Source organism: Balaenoptera physalus (genome assembly GCF_965194825.1).
Source record: "Balaenoptera physalus genome assembly, chromosome: 12".
Lineage (NCBI taxonomy): Eukaryota > Metazoa > Chordata > Mammalia > Artiodactyla > Balaenopteridae > Balaenoptera > Balaenoptera physalus.
In genome coordinates, this window is record NC_138897.1 from 18,408,966 (window position 1) to 18,428,070 (window position 19,105).

Sequence of the window (19,105 nt, forward strand, 5' to 3'; positions counted from 1 at the left end):
ACGAAGTGATCACTGAAGAAATCAAAGGGGAAATCAAAAAATACCTAGAAACAAATGACAATGGAGATACGACGACCCAAAACCTATGGGACGCAGCAAAAGCAGTGCTAAGAGGGAAGTTTATAGCAATACAAGCCTACCTCAAGAAACAGGAAACATCTCGAATAAACAACCTAACCTTGCACCTAAAGCAATTAGAGAAAGAAGAACAAAAAAACCCCAAAGCCAGCAGAAGGAAAGAAATTATAAAGATCAGGTCAGAAATAAATGAAAAAGAAATGAAGGAAACAATAGCAAAAATCAATGAAACTAAAAGCTGGTTCTTTGAGAAGATAAACAAAATTGATAAACCATTAGCCAGACTCATCAAGAGAAAAAGGGAGAAGACTCAGATCAATAGAATTAGAAATGAAAAAGGAGAAGTAACCACTGACACTGCAGAAATACAAAAGATCATGAGAGATTACTACAAGCAACTCTATGCCAATAAAATGGACAACCTGGAAGAAATGGACAGATTCTTAGAAAGGCACAAACTGCCGAGACTGAACCAGGAAGAAATAGAAAATATGAACAGACCAATCACAAGCACTGAAATTGAAACTGTGATTAAAAACCTTCCAACAAACAAAAGCCCAGGACCAGATGGCTTCACAGGTGAATTCTATCAAACATTTAGAGAAGAGCTAACACCTATCCTTCTCAAACTCTTCCAAAATATTGCAGAGGGAGGAACACTCCCAAACTCATTCTACGAGGCCACCATCACCCTGATACCAAAACCAGACAAAGATGTCACAAAGAAAGAAAACTACAGGCCAATATCACTGATGAACATAGATGCAAAAATCCTCAACAAAATACTAGCAAACAGAATCCAACAGCACATTAAAAGGATCATACACCATGATCAAGTGGGGTTTATCCCAGGAATGCAAGGATTCTTCAATATACGCAAATCAATCAATGTGATACATCATATTAACAAACTGAAGGAGAAAAACCATATGATCATCTCAATAGATGCAGAGAAAGCTTTCGACAAAATTCAACACCCATTTATGATAAAAGCCCTGCAGAAAGTAGGCATAGAGGGAACTTTCCTCAACATAATAAAGGCCATATATGACAAACCCACAGCCAACATTGTCCTCAATGGTGAAAAACTGAAACCATTTCCACTAAGATCAGGAACAAGACAAGGTTGCCCACTCTCACCACTATTATTCAACATAGTTTTGGAAGTGTTAGCCACAGCAATCAGAGAAGACAAAGAAATAAAAGGAATCCAAATCGGAAAAGAAGAAGTAAAGCTGTCACTATTTGCAGATGACATGATACTATACATAGAGAATCCTAAAGATGCTACCAGAAAACTCCTAGAGCTAATCAATGAATTTGGTAAAGTAGCAGGATACAAAATTAATGCACAGAAATCTCTTGCATTTCTATACACTAATGACGAAAAATCTGAAAGTGAAATTAAGAAAACACTCCCATTTACCATTGCAACAAAAAGAATAAAATATCTAGGAATAAACCTACCTAAGGAGACAAAAGACCTGTATGCAGAAAATTATAAGACACTGATGAAAGAAATTAAAGATGATACAAATAGATGGAGAGATATACCATGTTCCTGGATTGGAAGAATCAACATTGTGAAAATGACTCTACTACCCAAAGCAATCTACAGATTCAATGCAATCCCTATCAAACTACCACTGGCATTTTTCACAGAACTAGAACAAAAAATTTCACAATTTGTATGGAAACACAAAAGACCCCGAATAGCCAAAGCAATCTTGAGAACGAAAAATGGAGCTGGGGGAATCAGGCTCCCTGACTTCAGACTATATTACAAAGCTTCAGTAATCAAGACAGTTTGGTACTGGCACAAAAACAGAAATATAGATCAATGGAACAGGATAGAAAGCCCAGAGATAAACCCACACACATATGGGCACCCTATTTTTGATAAAGGAGGCAAGCATATACAGTGGAGAAAAGACAGCCTCTTCAATAAGTGGTGCTGGGAAAATTGGACAGGTACATGTAAAAGTATGAAAATAGAACACTCCCTGACACCATGCACAAAAATAAACTCAAAATGGATTAAAGACCTAAGTGTAAGGGCAGACACTATCAAACTCTTAGAGGAAAACATAGGCAGAACACTCTATGACATACATCACAGCAAGATTCTTTTTGACCCAGCTCCCAGAGAAATGGAAATAAGAACACAAATAAACAAATGGGACCTAATGAAACTTAAAAGCTTTTGCACAGCAAAGGAAACCATAAACAAGACCAAAAGACAACCATCAGAATGGGAGAAAATATTTGCAAATGAAGCAACTGACAAAGGATTAATCTCCAAGATTTACAAGCAGCTCATGCAGCTCAATAACAAAAAAACGAACAACCCAATCCAAAAATGGGCCGAAGACCTAAATAGACATTTCTCCAAAGAAGATATACAGATGGCCTACAGACACATGAAAGAATGCTCAACATCATTAATCATTAGAGAAATGCAAATCAAAACTACAATGAGATATCATCTCACACCGGTCAGAATGGCCATCATCAAAAAATCTAGAAACAATAAATGCTGGAGAGGGTGTGGAGGAAAGGGAACACTCTTGCACTGTTGGTGGGAATGTAAATTGATACAGCCACTATGGAGAACAGTATGGAGGTTCCTTAAAAAACTACAAATAGAACTACCATACGACCCAGCAATCCCACTACTGGGCATATACCCTGAGAAAACCATAGGTCAAAAAGAGTCATGTACCAAAATGTTCATTGCAGCTCTATTTACAATAGCCAGGACATGGAAGCAATCTAAATGTCCATCGACAGATGAATGGATAAAGAAGATGTGGCACATATATACAATGGAATATTACTCAGCCATAAAAAGAAATGAAATGGAGGTATTTGTAATGAGGTGGATGGAGTTAGAGTCTGTCATACAGAGTGAAGTAAGTCAGAAAGAGAAAAACAAATACAGTATGCTAACACATATATACGGAATCTAAGGGGAAAAAAAAAAAAAAAAAGGCCATGAAGAACCTAGTGGCAAGACGGGAATAAAGACACAGACCTACTAGAGAATGGACTTGAGGATATGGGGAGGGGGTGGGGTGAGATGTGACAGGGTAAGAGAGTGTCATGGACATATATACACTACCAAATGTAAAATAGATAACTAGTGGGAAGCAGCCGCATAGCACAGGGAGATCAGCTCGGTGCTTTGTGACCATCTAGAGGGATGGGATGGGGAGGGTGGGAGGGAGGGAGATGCAAGAGGGAAGAGAAATGGGAACATATTGTATATGTATAACTGATTCACTTTGTTATAAAGCAGAAGCTAACACACCATTGTAAGGCAATTATACTTCAATAAAGATGTTAAAAAAAAAAAAAAAAAAAAAAAAAAAAAAAAAAAAAAAAAAAAAAAAAAAAAACCTACCTAAGGAGGCGAAAGACTTGTACTCAGAAAACTATAAAACACTGATGAAAGAAATCAAAAATGACATAAACAGATGGAGAAATACATCATGTTTTTGGAGTGGAAGAATCAATATTGTGAAAATGACTATACTACCCAAAGCAATCTACAGATTCAATGCAACCCCCATCAAACTACCAATGGCATTCTTCACAGAACAAAAAATTTTACAATTTGTATGGAAACACAAAAGACCCCGAATAGCCAAAGCAACCTTGAGAAAGAAAAATGGAGCTGGAAGAATCAGGCTCCCTGACTTCAAACTATACTACAAAGCTACAGTAATCAAGACAGTATGATACTGGCACAAAAACAGAAATATAGACCAATGGTAGAGGATAGAATGCCCAGAGATAAACCCACGCACATATGGGTACCTAATTTATGACAAAGGAGGCAAGAACATACAATGGAGAAAAGACAGCCTCTTCAATAAGTGGTGCTGGGAAAACTGGACAGCCACATGTAAAAGAATGAAATTAGAAGATTACTTAACACCATACACAAAAATAAACTCCAAATGGATTAAAGACTTAAATGTAAGACCAGACACTATAAAACTCTTACAGGAAAACATAGGAAAAACACTCTTTGACATAAACCACAGCAAGATCTTTTTTGACCCACCTGCTGGAGTAACGGAAATAAAACCAAATATTAAAAAATGGAACTTAATTAAACTTAAAAGCTTTTGCACAGCAAAAGAAACCATTAACAAGACAAAGAGACAACCCTCCGAATGGGAGAAAATATTTGCAAATGAAACAACAGACAAAGGATTAATCTCCAAAATATACAAACAGCTCCTGGAGCTCAATATCAAAAAAACAAACAATCCAGTTAAAAAAATGGGCAGAAGACCTAAATAGACATTTCACAAGGAAGGCATACAGATGGCCAAGAGGCACATGAAAAGATGCTCAACATCACTAATTATTAGAGAAATGCAAATCAAAACTACAATGAGGTATCACCTCAAACAACTCAGAATGGCCATTATCAAAAAAGCTAGAAACAATAAATGCTGGAAAGGGTGTGATGAAAAGGGAACCCTCCTGCACTGTTGGTGGGAATATAAATTGATACAACCACTATGGAAAACAGTATGGAGGTTCCTTAAAAAACTAAAAATTGAACTACCACGTGACCCAGCAATCCTACTACTGGGCATATACCCTGAGAAAACCATAATTCAAAAAGAGACATGCACCACAATGTTCACTGCAGCACTATTTACAATAGCCAGGACATGGAACCAACCTAAACGTCCATCGACAGATGAATGGATAAAGAAGATGTGGCACATGTATACAATGGAATATTACTCAGCCATAAAAAGAAACAAAATTGAGTTATTTGTAGTGAGGTGGATGGACCTAGAGTCTATCATACAGAGTGAAGTAAGACAGAAAGAGAAAAACAAATACCGTATGCTAACGCATATATATGGAATCTAAAAGAAAAAACAAAAAAAAAAGGTACTGACGAACCTAGTTGCAGGGCAGAAATAAAGATGTAGACATAGAGAATGCACTTGAGGACACAGCGTGGGAGGGGGGAAGCTGGGGCGAAGTGAGAGTAGCATCGACGTATATACACTACCAAATGTAAAATAGATAGCCAGTGGGAAGCAGCCGCATAGCACAGGGAGATCAGGTCGGTGCTTTGTGACCACCTAGAGGGGTGGGATAGGGAGGATGGGAGGGAGGCTCAAGAGGGGGGGGATATGGGGACATGTGTATGCATATGGCTGATTCGCTTTGTTGTACAACAGAAACTAGCATAGTATTGTGAAGCAACTGGACTCCAATAAAGATTTATTAAAAGAAAAACCAAAAAACACTATGCTTAATGCTTTGTACCTGCCGACACTAACTGGACTGAATGATACATTAAATTATATATTTATAATAAATACATTATATCTAATATACTATTAATATAAAAATTATTACTAACAATGATAGCTGCCACATACTAATCTGTTGCTATGACCCAGGTACTATGCTAGGCATTATGTCACAGCAAAGGGTAAAATATTAGGTAGACAGACATGACACTAGGTCTGAGGGAATAATAACAACAACATTAGGTAAACACAGTCCTTTAGTAAATACTGTCTTTCCAGTAAAAATCTACAAAATTTTTTTGGGAGAAAAAGAAACCATTACTACCGAAGAGTAAAAAAATTAGACATGTTTGATAAGGAAATTATTGAAGCAGCAAGAGTAGCTTGAAGAAAAAAAGGCCAGAGTGAGGACACAAGGTCGGCTTTTAAGCTCCCTCCTCTGACGTCAACCACATGTGTGCCCCTTTCAGCACCCGGGATCACCCCAGGCGTCCGCCTCTTTCTGGGAGCTGTGCCAGCAGACAGCCTGTGTGGTCAGACAACTGAAAGGTTATCTAGTGTCTGGTACCATGGTATCTGGGTGTGACTGTGTGCAACTCCTCTTATCAACCTCTTGGTCCTACTGATTGTGGCAAAAACTGTATCTAATAGCAATCCCCAGTCAGAAAAAGAGAGGGGAAAAAGAAAGAAAGAAGGAAAACAACAATGAAAGCAGATGAGAAGAGACCAGAGGGAGACTGAAGGAAAGGAGAGAAAATGTCTCATCCCCATGTCCTGTAGGTCAACTATAATTTCTAACATCACCAACTCCTGCATATGACCTGTAATGCCTGACAATGGGTTTTAATGACTTCACAATAATAAAGTCTCATTACCACAAAATATAGATATCCAGCAAAGTTGTGAAGGTAACATTTTAACTACATGCATGAAGATGACAGAGTTGATCACCGATATGTGTGGTATCTAGTATGTTACACTAAGATTAGCTAATGGAAAATGAACAAAAACATCTACCAAACTCCAAGGGCCTCTTGGCTTAATCATAAGATATACACATCTAGAGCAAACTAACTCATTCGAATCATCTTATGTTCCTAACAACTTCAAGGACAGGCCATCTGATCCTGGAAATTCTTTAACAGGAATGTTAGTATATTTGCTCTGCCACCTTTATTAAAGAACATCTGAAATGTGTGCTCACAAACTCATTTTTGCATTATCATGGAGAAAGATTAAATTCAATTCAACAAATATTTGTGAAGTACCCTTTTTATGCAATATGCTTGGGAGAAAATAAAGCCTCTGTACTTAAGGCAATAACTTAAAAACTTACTTGAAAAAGGCCAGCAGAAAAGCTAAATCATAAGGTATATACAAATGAAATGGTCTCAAATTTGTTAGTAAAACTCAATGGTAAATGTAAAACACATATACACACACTTTAGAAGCTAATAAGACAGATATATTTGACATTTTCATTGCAAGTACTAAGCCTATTCTAACTTTATGTTTTCTGTGTAGAAGAAAAGACAGATTTAGCCATTTCAGATACTAAATAAGGAACCTGACTTAAAATATTACAGAAATGCAAAAAGAAGAAAAAATTATTGGATTGCTTGCTCATCACTGAAAGTGAACCTGTGACAATCACATAAAGAGTAGCAGGTAAAATTGCGTCTCAAGTGAAAACCCAAGCAAAGTGACAGAACTATGATCATGAGACTAATTTTTATTCAAGCACGGATATTTTTCAGCACACGCACACACATGCACAGCATAGGCAGAAGCTTCCAGCAACAATAACAAACAAAACAAAGCGATATCATACAATCTGCAGAGGAGAAAATGCTGACATATCTTTGCTATAGCATTTATTGTTATTACATATTTGAATATATGCTAGGTTAAGTCATGTCTGCTGAAATACCTGATAGCTTTGTCCCCTAAAACCAGGGTTACAATAATATTTTAGCCTTATTTCATCTTATCCAATGACTAAGAGATATTTAAAATATAGGCAATAATTTTACTCTTGTGCCATTTACTTCAATGGTCCCAATTTAAAAGCTTACTTATTTCTGAATTGTTTTTTAATACCATAGTTTTGGGGACAATTTTTAAGATTACCTGGTAAAATAATTTATTATTTTTCCTGAAAGAGCCTTGAGACCAACCTATAATTATATCAAACGGTTCAGATTTCTACCTAAAGTTGATTTATGAAGTGAGCATTAAATATCGGCTGATTTTGATGCTAAAGTATAAAGAAGAAAAGTGGATGATTTTTTAAAAATCTGAATCTGCTTTGAAACCAGAGATCAAGGATACTAATAATAAGACTAGGAAGTATTACATATGTAACACACACACACACACACACACACACACACACACGCTTCTATAAATATCAATACTGAGTTCTAAAATAGAATACAAGAAAAAATATGTATTGAAAAATATTAAATAATATTTTATAAAATAATTAGGTAGATATCATTTATAATGCATGTTCTAAATAATTTTTAATTTCCTAAGTACAGTGTAAAGAACTAGTTTATTACCTACAAATATAGTGGTAAGAAAAATAATTTTACTCTTGATTATGGATAGGATTTTTATTGAATAAGAATCTTTAGAAGAACTTCTGAAATTCTGATGCATAATGTTAAATGCATAAGTTTCAACAAATAAAAACACGCTGATGTCTTAATGTACTTCTAAAACATTCTAAAATTAGCTAAGGGGAAAAATCCCACCATCTGCTATTAAAAAAAAGTATGGTTTTAATGTTAATGATTTTAAGTATTAGGAAAAAGGAAGGAAGGGAGGGAATAAGGAAGAGAAAGAGGCGGGGGAGAGTGGAAAGGGAAACACAAAAAGTGTAACTGTCAAGAAAACGTCTAAGACTGAAATGGATATTTGGTGCCCTCTGCTGCCGTATTGCTGTTACTGCTGCCGTATTGCTGTTACTGCTGCCGTATTGCTGTTACTGAATACTAATGGTTAGGAAAACAGCGAGATGAGCTCTCTCAGAGAAGCCATTTTTAAGTTGGAATTAGACAATATACTTATTCTAAATATTTGATTTTGGATAGAACAGGATTTTAAGATTAGGTATGAATTACAATATACTCATTAGATTTGACGTTATTTCACTTCCTTTCATGTGTTTTCATTAACAAGTACATTAATAAGCATAAACCAAAGAGAGGTAGTTTAGCTATTGAGAGGTTTTAAGGTTTTATACTGTACTGTAATTTATTTCATATGACATAAATGAAATGTAAATTACTCAAAAGTTAATTATAAGTGTTAAATATAAACACTTTTTATATTTCTTTCTGTTTTTTTTTTTTGGCCACACTGTGCAGCTTGTGGGATCTTAGTTCCCTGGGACTAAGAAATATTCACACTCAAGCAGATCCTAGCTTGTTTCTAACCCTCTTCTCCCACCACTGCTGGCCTCGGCACACGTTGCACTATCTCACTATGCCCATACACCATCCCCACCCACATCTGCACGTGGTGTTGTCTTTGCCTGGGATGTTCTTGCCCACTTTTCTTCCTGATGTCAAGCCTCTACACAAATGGCTCTTCAGAAGAGCCTTCCCAACAGCTCTGCAGGTCAGTCAGCTCGTCTTCCTAAGTCTCTGTCGCACTCAGCTCATACAGTCTAGTCGAGCGCTCACCACAACGAACCGCACGCTTGTCCCCCACATCAGAGCAGGAACTCCTCAGTGCCACAGTCTGTTGGGTGTGGGTGTGATTAATGCGCTCTCCAACTGTTCTCACACGTGGCCCGGCTTATCGTACGCACTCAATATGTGCTGAATGAATGCAACCAATCAATCAATCAGGAGTATTAAACAAGTGTGTGCTGAATACCTATTGAGATAAATGTTTTCAAACATGTTGCTCATTTAACTTCATTACAACCTTATTACACCCCTTCCCCACCTTAAAGTTAAAAACAAACGGAAGCTCAGAGGTCAGTCAGTCACACAGGTCTCATAGCTCATCAATGGTTAGGTTATGGGAGGAAGCCCAGGTCCTCCTGTATCTGCCTGACGTTTGAGTCTAGACATCAAGAGGTTCTCAGCGTTCGTTCTGTAGAGACTCTGGAGATGGAGGGGTGGGGGTGAGGGAAAAAGTGAGTCCACCCGACGTTAATCAACCTTCAAATACTGGTTCATTCACAGTAATTCAGTGAACGCTCTGTGCTGGGCACTAGAGGCACAGGGAGGGATATCAGATGGTCCCTGGAGGAGCTCCTAGTCTGATATAAAGCAGTGGATCTCAGCCGGGGGTGATGTTTTCCCCCCAGCCCCGAAGGACATTTGGCCACGTCTGCAGACATCATTGTTAGTCACAATTAGGAGAGGGTGCTAATGGCCAGTGGGTAGAGGCCAGGGATGCCGAGAAACATGTTACAATGCACAGGGCAGCCTCCAGAACAAAGAATTATCCAGCACAAAATGTCAGTAGTGCTCAAGTCAAGAAACCCTGATACAGAGAAATAGCCATGTAAACAAGTATATCTCCTTGCTTCCATATATTGGTACAAGACAATAAGTACCAGGATGGAAACATAAGCCAATTGCCAGAGAATCTGAGAAGATTCAGCTGACTCTGCTAAACTTACCAGCATCACCTGAAAAAATTCAGAACCTTTGCGGAGACAATGGTCATAGAACTGAGGCTCCTGAGATGAGTGGGAGTTAGCTAGGTGACGGGCTCAGAGGGCAGGGGGCATGGAACAAGGCCACTCCAGACACAACAAATAGTTAGTACAGTTGACCCTTGAAAAACTCGGAGGTTACGTGCATCGACCCATCCGTGCAGTCAAAAATCTGCGTGTAATTTACAGTCAGCCCTCCAATATCCGCGGTTCCTCCATGTCCACAAATACAACCAACGCTGGATTGTGTTGTACTTTGGTGCTTACGACTGAAAAGAAATCCACGTATAAGTGGATCTGCACAGTTCAAACCCGTGTTGTTCAAGGGTCAACTGTATATACTACATTTACTGAAACACAGGTGAAAAAGACTGGGAACCAATTTACATTAGACTGTAAAAAACTAAAATCCTGATTTATGATGATGAATCCCCTCCTTTTGTCTCTTTTTTCTACCTCTTCCTTTATACCCATCCACTCCCCTGAGAAAATGTAAGTTTCACCAAGGCTAATTGCTGCTAGGTGATTGTTATTGAGGTGTGACTGTGATTAAGAAAAACAGGTATCTTTACACAAACTAAGAAGAGAGAGATGTGTGGAAGACAACTGAAAGATCTCTGAATATACAGGCACACCTCAGAGATACTGTGGGTTCGGTTCCAGACCACCACAATAAAGCGAATAAGATCACAATAAAGTGAGTCACATGAATTTCTTGGTTTCCCGGTGCATATACAACTTATGTTTACACTATTCTGTAGTCTATTAACTGTGCAATAGCATGTCTAAAAAATGTACCTACCTTAATTAAAAATACTTTATTGCTAAACAATTGTTAACCATCATCTGAGCCCTCAGGAAGTCGAAATCTTTTTGCTGGTGGAGGGTCTCCTCAACATCGGTGGCTGCTGACTTTATCAAGGTGATGGCTGCTGAAGGCTGGGGCAGCTGGGGCAATCTCTTAAAATAAGACAACAGTGCAGTGTGCTGCGTCAATTGACTCTCCCTTCCGTTAACAATCCCTCTGTAGCAGGCTATGCTGTTTAATAGTATTTTACCCACAGAACTTCTTTCAAAATTGGAGTCAATCCTCTCAAACCCTGCTGCTGCTTTATCAACTAAGTGTATGTCCTAGTCGAAATCGTTTGTTGTCATTTCAACAATCTTCAAAGCATCTTCACCAGCAGATTTCCTAGGAAGAAACCACTCTTTCCTCATCTGTTCAAGTTCTATCATGAGGTTGCAGCAATTCAGTCATATCTTCAGGCTACACTTCTAATTCTAGTTCTCTTGCTATTTCCACCACATCTATAGTTACTTCCTCCACTGAAGTCTTGAACCTCTCAAAGTCATCCATGAGAGTTGGAATTAACTTCTTCCAAATTCCTATTAATGCTGATATTCCGACCTCTTCCCATGAATCACAAATGTCCTATGGCATCTAGAATGGTGAATCCTTTTCAATTTACTCTGCCCAGATCCATCAGAGGAATCACCATCCGTGACGGCTATATCCTCACAAAATGTATTTCTTAAATAATAAGACTTAAAAGTCGAAATTACCCCTTGATCTGTGGGCTCCAGAATGGATGCTGTGTTAGCAGGCATGAAAACAACATGAATCTCATTGTACACCTCCATCAGAGCTCTTAGGTAACCACCAGGTGCACTGTCAACGAGCAGTCATATTTTGAAAGGAATCATTTTTTTCTGAGCAACATGTCTTAATGGCAGGCTTAAAATATTCAGGAAACCGTGTTGTAAACAGATGTGCTTTGTTGTTCCATTTACAGAGCACAGGCAGAGTAGATTTAGCCTATTTCTTAAGGGCACTAGGGTTTTCAGAATGGTATATGAGCATTGGCTTCAGCTTCAAGTCACCAGCTGTACTAGCCCCTATCAAGAGAATCAGCCTGTCCTTTGGCACTTTGTTTTTTTTTAAACACATGCCTGTAATCACTTTTATTTATTTACTTATTTGTTTGTTTGTTTATTTATTTTTGGCTGTGTTGGGTTTTCGTTGCTGCACGCAGGCTTTCTCGAGTTGCGGCGAGCGGGGGCTACTCTTCCTTGCCGTGTGCGGGCTTCTCATTGTGGTGGCTTCTCTTGTTGTGGAGCATGGGCTCTAGGCGCATGGGTTTCAGTAGTTGTGGCACGTGGGCTCAGTAGTTGTGGCGCACGGGCTTAGTTGCTCCGCGGCGTGCGGGATCTTCCCAGACCAGGGCTCGAACCCGTGTTCCCTGCATTGGCAGGCAGATTCTTAACCACGGCGCCACCAGGGAAGTCCTCCTTTGGCACTTTGAAGCCAAGGTACTAAGTTCTCCTCTCCAGCTGTGATAGTCCTAGATGACATCTTCTTCCAAAAGAAGGCTGTTTCATCTGTTGGAAATCCACTGTTTAGTGTAGCCGCCTTTGTAAATGATCTGGAGCACCTTCTGCAGCGTCTACATCAGTACTTGCACTTTTATGTTATGGAGATGGCTTCTTTCCTTAAACCTCAGCTTGAGAAAACGAAGTTTTCCTTCTCCACGTCAAAGCCAAGTGCCCTTCCCTCTGCCACCCTCTCATCCCCTGTGGAGCCCAGCTTCATCAGCTGTCTCCTCCCCACCCTGATCGTGAACCTGCCGCTCTCCACTGGCTCTTTACCCTTAATCCACAGACACTCTAACCTGTCTTCAAGACTGGATTTCCCTCTGTCTATTCTCCTTCTACTTCCCTTATCATACCAACTTTTCAAAAGTATTCCACACGGGCTCCTTCTATTTTCACACCTCCCATTCACTCCTTAACCCACCACAATCAAGCTGCTGCCCCCCACATCGTGGGGAGACAGGTCTGAAAAAGGATACTAATGACCTCACCGACACACACGTTTCAATCCTTCTAACACTCAGCTCTTGCGTTTGACACAACTGATCGCTCCACCCTTCTTGAAACACCCGATTCCCTGTTTGCAAGTCAGCACATCCTCCTGGTTCTCCTCACACCACTTCCTCTCCGCATCGTTTCCTCTCCCTCCCCTTCAGGTGGTATCCCCAGAGTCTATCTCAGCCCATTTGCTATCTCTGAAGGATCTCATCTGCTTCCACGGTTTTAAATGCCAGGTGTACGTTGGAGATTCCTCAATTTGTATATCCATCACCACACGCCTCCCTCAAGTCCCCCCTCCATTGTATGCAAAGCAACTCATCGTCACCCACACGAAACCTGTCCCTACATTCAATCTCACACTGGATAGAGCCATTTCTAGTCAGTCATCCAATCAGAAAGCCTGTGAGTCAATGAGTCAACCTCCCTTACTACCGCTACCTAATGAATCATTAGGTCCTGCCAAATATGGCTCACAAACAATTCTTCAATTTAAACTCTCCTCTACATTTCCTCATATCTGTTATACATACTGGCTTTCAGATAAAATTCTTTTTGGGGGAAGAATTCTAATGCTAATTTTTTAAGTTTGAAAGCCACTGAGATAACGCTTTAGCGCCGTCACATGGTACGCATGGACCAGCCTCACCTCCCACCTCCGCCTGCCTCTCCTCAGCTGATCCTCCAGCGCTACAGAGCACACATGGCACTCCCCACCTCCCTCCCTGCATCTGCCATCCGCTACTCCCAGAACACACTGCAAGCCAGCTCCACCCGCCACCTGACTATATTCCACTCATTCTTCAATGTCCCCTCCTCCAAGAAGCCAGTCCTGATCACCTCAAGCTAGGCCAGGTTTCTGCAATACTTTCTGCATTTCCTCAGCCATCTCACTTACTTCACTGCATTGTATTTATCTGTTGATATTTCCTGAAGGTAAATATCATGTCTTATTCATTTGGACTCTCAAGGGCCTAACACAGCACCTAAGAGTCAATAAAAGTTTACTGAACTAGACTGATTCAATTATTTTCTAACAGAGGTTATAAAAGTCAGGAAGTTTGAAAATCTTTTATATGGTCCAATAAAGAGCAGATTTTTCAAGCATATTAGAAGAAATTATTTCTTACCGGAAGTACTAACATATTAATTTTTAGTCACAAATCTTTACACTTCTATCAAATTACTTCAAAATACCTTTAGGTTCCCAAATAAGAGTTAGATATAAAGTACCACACACAAGGGCTAGAAAGATCTGGCTGCCGAGGTCATAGGGTTTGATCTAGCTAGTGTTCCTATTCTCTCAGCAGTCTGCCATTGGATTTATTATGTGAGATAGTGAAATGATGGGGAAACGATGGTGAAGGAAATTTCTCCTTTGCTGTTTCTCACATTCCAAGGAAAAATAAAACTGTTCCGAATTTAAAACCATCACAGAACAAGATGGCTTTTTCTTGGTTCAGAATAATATGATGAATTATATTTAATATGAACTATGAATTCCATTTATAAATCCGTTGAACACCTATTGTGTGCAAGGCACAGGGCTAATAAGGCACTAGAGCCACAGGGCTTATTAAGTTTCAGGAAGGCAAGTTCCCTTGTATGTGTCATTATTTGATGGTGTTATACAATGATCACCATAAATCCATTTGTTTCTAATTCAAGAATCCTTAGGGCTTCCCTGGTGGCGCAGTGGCTGAGAATCTGCCTGCCAATGCAGGGGACACGGGTTCGAGCCCTGGTCTGGGAAGATCCCACATGCCGCGGAGCAGCTGGGCCCATGAGCCACAATTACTGAGCCTGTGCGTCTGGAGCCTGTGCTCCGCAACAAGAGAGGCCGCGATAGTGAGAGGCCCGCGCACAGCGATGAAGAGTGGCCCCCGCTTGCCACAACTAGAGAAAGCCCTCGCACAGAAACGAAGACCCAACACAGCCATAAAAAAAATAAATAAATAAATAAATAATAAATAAATAAAATTAAAAAAAAAAAAGAATCCTTAAAAAGGAAAGAGAGCTAAATAAAAACCCTGTAGTCACCAAAAAATTTAATAAATATGAACTAAATATGTAGTTAGTTTTGAGAGTTTAGTTTCATTCCTTAATGGAATAAGTCGTATTATATTCATAGTAACCTAAAACTCATTTTCCACAAACTGGAGAAAAAGTTGGTAGAAAATCAACCTGAGTTGGAAATCTTCAAAGTATTCATCCCAAACTCTATGAAATATCCGTGCCTGGTGAGTGCACACTCATGCACACACACGCACACACCAAGGAGCACATGCACTTACAACCTACATACACTGTACTTTCCTGTGCGTGTGAGAGTACTATGAAAGTGAGGCAAATATGAAGAAAGAATAACAGAATTAGGACATAAATACATTAGAGGAATGTGAACCATTTTTACAGAGATGAAGATGAATGATGAATTTAATATAATGAATAGCCTGTGGAAGGGAGGAAAAGATGGAGAAAGAGAGGAAAAGAGGGAGGGAGCAGAGAGGAAGGCCAACAGGACTTCATGGACTGCCTTGTGTTCGCTTGTGTCTGTGATAATAGCAACTAATGCAATAATGTACGTCCAGAAATTAACCCCATTACCTGCCCTATATACCTGTGCCTCCTTAATTACTTTAAATCTTTTAATTTTACATTTGTGGCTCCAAAAAATTTTTCTTAAACTCATTCCTTAAGGAATCTCTTTACCAAAGCTTCATGTTAAATTCTAAAATTTTCATTCTAGAACTTTTAAAGTTCCAAATGACAAACAATAGAGAGGGAAGTAATGGCAAAACAAAGTCACTGACTGCTCATTGTAGAGTTTAAAAGTCAGTCTCACTAACCACCATGTGATGAGATTGTGGCAACACAGGAGGAGAAGTTCAATCCAGGCTGATGAACTCAGGGCAACTGTCACCTGCCAGGAGGTTAAGGATCTTCTCACATAAATAAAGTACGTTTCCTTTCAATTCAAAACCACACTGGTATCTTATCAGTGTAATCCAGAAAAACGATAGATATTTACAAACATGCTTCATCTAGGGCAAATAATACACAAGTAAGATTTTTAAACGAATGTTTAATATTTCTCCTTAACTAATTCATTTCACTGAATTCTACACTTAACATCGAGACTATAGAGACCCAAAGGGAAGATCATAGCAGCGACGCCAGCATAGTTACTGGATTTTCCCAAACCCCCTCATAAAAAGAGACAGAGCAACTAAGCAGCATAACCGAAACCCATTGAGAACATTTTCAACAAAATTAAGTGATGAAGTATACCCACAAATCCCAAAATTCAAGTGGATGGGAAAACCCACCAACAGCTACAAAATCCACCTGGTATCAGGCATCCGTGTAGTAAGAAGGAAGGAGAAGCAGGAATGTATTTGACAGCTCTGACAGGAAAACTCTAAAAGAGCCAACAGATACTTAACCAAAAAATAAACCTGAAAACATCAGCTGAACCCGGGAGGAGCCTACCTACCTCAACAGCAAGTGAACACAAGGGCCTGCAGTTGTGAGATCTGAGGGGGCTGGCACATCAGATTCCCAGGGCGCTTACAACACTGATGTATCCAAGCTCCCTTCTAGGAAAAGATCCCGCAATAAGGAAAAACTGCTAAGAATGTAGTCAAAATTGACAGGTAATTTAAAAAACAAAAATAAATAAATAAAAAAGGAAGGAGAGGAACAGTGCCAGGAACTATCAGAAAGCAAGTCACCATATTATTGAACTACATGAAACAACAGAAGGAGTTCTGTGAAGTTAGAAAAGCTATCTGAATTAATCACTCAAAAAATCCAGGAAAAATCATTTCACAAAGTGAGCAACAAAAAGTATTGAGGTCAAAATTATTGCAAGTAAAAAGGGAATAAGAACGGGGATTCCCTAGAGCTCCAGTGGCTACGGCTCTGCACTTCTACTGCATGGGGCACAGGTTCCATCCCTGGTTGGGGAACTAAGACCCTGCATGCCGGATCTTAAATAAAAATCGGCCCTCTATTAAAAAAAGAGAGAGAGAAAATAAGAACCAGAAAAAAAACAGACAAGTTGAAGCAGCAGATCGAAACAAATGTACTATTTCAAAACAAGGTACAGAACATTTTTAAAATGATACTCAACATGAAAGAACAATACAAATGAGAATTAGAAAAATCAGAAATGAAATGACTGAACTCAAGAAAGAATTAAAGGGGAGGAGCTTCAAGATGGCAGAAGAGTAAGACGCGGAGATCACCTTCCTCCCCACAAATACATCAGAAATACATCTACATGTGGAACAGCTCCTACAGAACACCTACTGAACACTGGCAGAAGACCTCAGACCTCCCAAAAGGCAAGAAACTCCCCACGTACCTGGGTAGGGCAAAAGAAAAAAGAAAAAACACAGACGAAAGAATAGAGACGGGACCTGCACCTCAGGGAAGGAGCTGTGAAGGAGGAAAGGTCTCCATACACTAGGAAGCCCCTTCACTGGCAGAGACTGCGGGTGGCGGAGGGGGAAAGCTTTGGAGCCACGGAGGAGAGCGCAGCCACAGGGGTGCGGAGGGCAAAGCGGTGAGATCCCCGCACAGAGGATCGGTGCTGACCAGCACTCACCAGCCTGAGAGGCTTGTCTGCTCACCCGCCGGGGCGGGCAGGGGCTGGGAGCTGAGGCTCGGGCTTCGGAGGTCGGATCCCAGGGAGAGAACCGGGGTTGGCTGCGTACACACAGCCTGAAGGGGGCTAGTGTGCCACAGCTAGCCGGGAGGGAGTCCGGAAAAAGGTCTGGACCTGCCTAAGAGGCAAGAGACCATTGTTTCGGGGTGACGAGGAGAGGGGATTCAGAGCGCAGCTTAAAGGAGCTCCAGAGAGGGGCGCGAGCCGCGGCTATCAGCGCGGACCCCAGAGACGGGCATGAGACGCTAAGACTGCTGCTGCCGCCACCAAGAAGCCTGTGTGCAAGCATAGGTCACTATCCACAACTCCCCTCCCGGGGGCCTGTGCAGCCCGCCACTACCAGGGTCCCGTGATCCAGGAACAACTTCCCCGGGAGAACACACGGCGCGCCTCAGGCTGGTGCAATGTCATGCCGGCCTCTGGTGCCGAGGCTCGCCCCGCACCTACACCCCTCCCTCCCCCCAACCTGAGTGAGCCAGAGCCCCCGAATCAGCTGCTCCTTTAACCCCGTCCTGTCTGAGCGAAGAACAGACGCCCTCAGGCGACCTACACGCAGAGGCGGGGCCAAATCCAAAGCTGAACCCCGGGAGCTGTGCGAACAAAGAAGAGAAAGGGAAATCTCTCCCATCAGCCTCAGGAACAGTGGATTAAATCTCCACAATCAACTTGATGTACCCTGCGTCTGTGGAATACCTGAATAGACAACGAATCATCCCAAATTGAGGAGGTGGACTTTGGGAGCAACGATATATATATTTTTTTCTCTTTTTTTCTTTTTGTGAGTGTGTATGTGTATGCTTCTCTGTGTGATTTTGTCTGTATAGCTTTGCTTTTACCATTTGTCCTAGGGTTCTGTCTGCCCGTTTCTCATTGTTTTTTTTTTTTATTACTTAAAAAAATTTTTTTCTTAATAATTACTTTTTATTTTAATAACTTATTTTATTTTACTATATTTTATTTTATCTTCTTCTTTCCTTCTTTCTTTTTTTCCTCCCTTTTATTCTGAGCCGTGTGGAGGACAAGCTCTTGGTGCTCCAGCCAGGCGTCAGGGCTGTGCCTCTGAGGTGGGAGACCCAAGTTCAGAACACTGGTCCAAAAGAGACCTCCCAGCTCCACATAATACCAAACGATGAAAATCTCCAAGAGATATCCATCTCAACACCAAGACCCAGCTCCACTCAACGAACAGCAAGCTACAGTGCTGGACACCCTATGCCAAACAACTGGCAAAACAGGAACACAACCCCATCCATTAGCACAGAGGCTGCCTAAAATCATAATAAGGCCACAGACACCCCAAAACACACCACCAGACGTGCACCTGCCCACCAGAAAGACAAGATCCAGCCTCATCCATCAGAACACAGGCACTAGTCCTCTCCACCAGGAAGCCTACACAACACACTGAACCAACCTTAACCACTGGGGACAGACACCAAAAACAACGGGAACAACGAACCTGCAGCCTGCGAAAAGGAGACCCCAAACACAGTAAGCTGAGCAAAATGAGAAGAC

The 19,105-nt window shown here is 40.6% G+C and overlaps 1 protein-coding gene across 6 annotated transcripts in view; it reads right to left on the minus strand.

Moving 5' to 3' along the window:
- WDR7 (WD repeat domain 7) overlaps positions 1 to 19,105 on the minus strand; it is a 366,979-nt gene that overhangs the window by 263,135 nt on the left and 84,739 nt on the right. The gene's annotated exons all lie outside the window — the stretch shown is intronic.